The sequence below is a fragment of the Scyliorhinus canicula genome, chromosome 8, assembly GCF_902713615.1.
Source record: "Scyliorhinus canicula chromosome 8, sScyCan1.1, whole genome shotgun sequence".
In the NCBI taxonomy this organism is placed as follows: domain Eukaryota; kingdom Metazoa; phylum Chordata; class Chondrichthyes; order Carcharhiniformes; family Scyliorhinidae; genus Scyliorhinus; species Scyliorhinus canicula.
Window position 1 is genome coordinate 52,163,507 of NC_052153.1, and position 4,795 is coordinate 52,168,301.

Sequence of the window (4,795 nt, forward strand, 5' to 3'; positions counted from 1 at the left end):
ATTTAGCAAGGTCAATCCACCTAACCTGCACATCTTTGGACTGTGGGAGGAAACCAAAGCACCCAGAGTAAACGGAGACGACACAGTGGTTAACACTGCTGCCTCACAGCTCCTGGGACCTGGGTTCGATTCTGGCCTTGGATGACTGTCTGTGTGGACTTTGCATGTTCTCCCCATGTTGGTGTGGGTTTCCTCCAGTGATCTGGTTTACTCCCACAGTCCAAAGATGTGCAGGTTAGGTGAATTGGCTATGCTAAGTTGCTGTTAATATCCAGGGATGTACAGGTTAGGTTCCGGGGATAGGCTGGGGGAGTGGGCCTAGATAGAGTATTCTTTCAGAGGGTTGGTGAAGACTTGATGGGCCAAACTGCCTCCTTTTACACTGTAGGAATTCTATGGTCTATTCCATGGTTCTAGGAAACCCATGCAGACACAGGGAGAATGTGCAAATGCCACACAGTCACCCAAGGTCAGAATTGAACATGGGTTCCTAGTGTTGTGAGGCAGCAGTGTACACTAATGTGCCACCATGTTACCCATGCTATTATGTTTCTGCCTTGCTTACCTCATAATTAAATGCTGTGTATTGATGTTGCAGTAGAAGCTTGCAAATTTTAATGTGATACATTTATTAACAAAAATAATTTTAGAAATGCAAAACTTAGAAACCAGTTAACATTTAACTTAACGTTTAACTTAATCAGCTGAACAATGAGATTAAACCACCTCAACTTTTACAAATTTATTGCAACAAAATATATTTTCTCACTGCATCACAATAGTCAAAAAAATTATTTTTACACATAAACAACGGTTATGTCTATTTGTAAAGAGGACGGAGGGAAGAGGGGAAGGAAGAGGGAGGGAGGAGAAAAGGGAGGTTTTGACCTATCAATTGTTAATGTGACAAGCTCAACATCCGAAAGCAGCAGCTGCTGAAGTGCAGTGTTCTGGCACACAGCTCCTCTGACATCATTTCGGGATGTCCTTTGGCAGTACACTTAGGGGTGGATGATTGATTTGCTGCTATACCTGTCAGAGAGATAGTTCCTATTAGCTTACAGGAGGATTGTATATATCAACTAACTTTGTTAAAGCATTTGTTGTAATCACCGAGACTTGTAAGGATGAACATTACATCAGGGAGACTCTTAAACAACTCAGCTTAAAATACATTGCAAAATCCTAATGTACATTAGCTCTGAATCAGTTGGAAGAACAATCATGCTAACATTAGTGCCCTTGAAGGAGTCAATAGTCCCAGTATTGAGGCCATGATCATCTGAAACTGACTCCACTGGACCACCCATATGCTTATGATCTCTGGCATGTGGAACGAGTAATATCGCCTTGCAGAACTGAATAGCCCAGTCTGCTGTTTACTATTAGATTGACAGCCTCACAGAAAAGGAGCTGTGACCAGGTTGGACACCTGGCCCTATCTACGCTGCTTCTAATGGACCTTCTGTACCTTAACCTACAAGCCAGATTCATTTCTGTATGCCATGTAATGTCAATATCACCAGAACAGTGAATTATCCAGCATCGATTTTCAGCTCACTGACTTCCAGGAAGGAATACCTCATTGGACTTTGATTCTAATACTTCTTTCCTCTGTGGTCTCGGTAGTGTAAATCTTCCATTTCTCTATCCTTCTCTTCACTATCTGAAGATGAGGGGGACATTGCAACATCTTTTCATGTTTTGAGTGTGTGCAATTCTCAAATTTGCTGTGAGTTATTAATAGAAAATTTCACTGCACCAAAACCAATAGGTTGGGGAAATATGCCACCGCTTATAAAGAGGGAAACAAATCAAAACATCTTTCTGTTTATGTATGGCTAGTGAATGAAATGAAAATCGCTTATTGTCACAAGTAGGCTTCAATGAAGTTACTGTGAAAAGCCCCTAGTCGCCACATTCTGGCGCCTGCTCAGGGAGGCTGGTATGGGAATTGAACCGTGCTGCTGGCCTGCCTTGGTCTGCTTTAAAAGCCAGCGATTTAGCCCAGTGTGAGTGGAGAAATTAGTGCTGTTTAGATTAACCCCACCCCTGTACATAACAAGTATACTGTATTTGAATCTGCAGCTGCATGCTAGAGTTTGCTTCCGAACCTTAATGGGATCCATTCTGCGCTCAAACTCACCTTTGAAATAAATAATTTAATGAGCTCCCTTTCCTCGAGCTGCTGATGGGCCATCTGCTTTCTCTATGACTGTATCCAGCAAGCAGGTCAGCATGTTTATTGGAATTCCTACAAATTCACATGTGAGAAATTTGCAACCTCATAAATAGGGCCTAAGCAATTATCTCACTGTGCAAGCTTGAAACTAAAATAAGGCACATCAAAGCTATCCTGAGGGATAATGGTTATCACAATCAGCTAATTGCTCGGTATATATAGTGAAAGCTATGAATGAGCCTAAGTCCACCACTTTTTGTCCTGAAAAAACATATTTTACCTCAAATTAGACCAGTCAGGTATCTCAAAAAAATGGGAAATAGATGAAGCTAGTTATTCCATTCTGCTACTATGCAGTAGCAACATAAATCGTATTCTGTGGGCGGCATGGTGGCACAGTGATTAGCGTTGCTGTTTCACAGTGCCAGGAACCTGGTTCAATTTCGGCCTCGGGTGACTGTGTGGAGTCTGAATTTTCTCCCTATGCCTGTGTGGGTTTCCTCCAAATGCTCCAGTTTCTTCCCACAGTCCAAAGATGTACAGATTAGGTGGATTGGTCAGGCTAAATTGCCCCTTAGTGTCCGAAAGGATAGGTGGGGGTTACTGGGCTATGGAGATAATAACTTTTTTATTGTCACAAGTAGGCTTACATTAACACTGCAATGAAGTTACTGTGAAAAGCCCCTCGTCGCCACATTCTGGCGCCTCTTCGGGTACACAGAGGGAGAATTCAGAATTCTCAGCTGGTACCGGAATTGAACCCGCGCTGCTGGCCTTGTTCTGTCTCACAAACTAACTGTTTAGCCCACTGAGCTAAGCCAGCCCTCCTAGGGTGGGGCCGTGGGGTGGGACCGGGTGCCCTTTCCAAGGGCCAGTGCAGACTCGATGGGCTGAATGACCTCCTTCTGCACTGTCGGGATTCGATTCCATGAGTCTGTGAACAGGGTACGGTCATCAAGCCAGAAAGACGTTCTTCCTAGCAGAATAATAAACACGGATAGGCTATTGTATTTAATTGATAGGGACACAGGAGGACTAAATATATAGTTATACATGTATTTATATTGTTCCCTCTAATACCATCAAAATGGCTCAGCTCTGCGAGGATATAATTACTTTAAGATTGAGAAGACCGTAAAGTCAGTAAATGACATGCCAACAAAAACAATGAGACTGTCAGTTAGCTTTACTATCGCTCCAGGTTGGGGGCGGGGGAGGGTGTGTGTGTGGATGGGGGGGATATCAGCCAGAAACCTGGGAGAACTCCCTGTTGTTTGAATAATGCCAGAGGATCTTTCGTGTGCATTTGAAGAGCCAACACCCCGCCCACCCGGTCCAAAGGACGGCCGCCCGGACAGTGGAGCGTCCTCCCGCTGCTGCAGTGAAAGGTCAGCCCACAGCATTTGCCCAAACCTGAATTTCAATCACCCTCGAACCAAGTAACTGAATTGCTCGTTCAAATATCTATTTTCTTGGGGGGGGGGGGGGGGAATGAAACCGCCCAGCTAATATTTGCATCATGTCAACGTGTGGCAACGATATTCAGACACCTGCTTGGAGTTGCATGTTCAAGAGGAATGTTCTTTCCCCACCGCCCCAGCTCCAAATATAAAAACAGTGGGGGAGGTAACTAGAATGCAGTTGGGAAAGACACGGGGGGGGGGGGGGGGGGGGGATTACTGTTGTAAAACCTAGGGCTATTATTACACAGGGAAAATAAATCAGCCTCCCTTGGGTAATCTTCAAATAAATCAGTATGTGCTCGTAGTTCCGAATGATCACTATTTCCCCAGAAGATCTTACTTCAAAATTGACAGCAATTTTCACCCCCCCCCCCAATCTGAAGTAACTGCTGACAGGATTTCCTTACTGATGGGAGTAATCAGAACACTCATTTTATTAGCCAAGGCACTGTGCCTTTTCTCTTGCTAATTCTAAACAAAAGGTTTCAAACATCAATTCACAAACCGTCCCATCAGTCATCTGCTCGGAACAGTCACACCAGCTTTAGCTTGTGTTAGTAAATAACAGGCAGCTGTGTGGTTCACTCCTCCTCTTCGTGGAGCCAAAGCCCGGCGCAATCGACACCAAACAGTCGATCGTGGCTTTTGAGCCTGACAGACTAACTGGGGGGGGGGGGAGGGGGAGGAACGCGACAGCAAAAGGCAGCTCCGTGGCGCCTTCATTTCTTTTAAGGGCGAACAGCAAAATAAATGAGAAAACCAAAAAGCAGCCCGTCAGAGTACAGCGTGTGTGTTTGGCGCAGTCAGGGCTGTGGGTTGTCGATGTCTCATTTCCTGCTGCTGGTCTGGACCTGGTTTGATGGGTTGAGTCTGCAGCTGAAAAGCTCTTTGATCTCCTTCGCATTCATTCGGAGTGTCGCACCCAGTCTGCTCGAGTTACAGTAAGGATCGGACAGCCAGGCAGGCGAGGAGCACTCCACTGGCTTAGCTCCACACACACATACATCAACACACTCACCCTATTCCTCCCAACACATGGTCTGGACCAGGCGAGCCTGAACACCCCAGACAGTTGCTTTGTGTCCAGTTGTAATTTGGTTAACGATCAGCGTTTAATTTCGGGTTGGACTGGGTTAAACAAGAGACTGGA

The 4,795-nt window shown here is 45.1% G+C and overlaps 1 long non-coding RNA gene across 1 annotated transcript; it reads right to left on the bottom strand.

Moving 5' to 3' along the window:
• Nucleotides 1-729: 729 nt before the first annotated feature.
• Nucleotides 730-4,274, bottom strand: LOC119970252. Its single transcript, XR_005461573.1, has 3 exons — nt 4,151-4,274; nt 2,147-2,254; nt 730-1,032 (listed from the first exon to the last, which is right to left on the bottom strand). It is a non-coding gene; the product is annotated as an uncharacterized LOC119970252 (long non-coding RNA).
• Nucleotides 4,275-4,795: the final 521 nt, after the last annotated feature.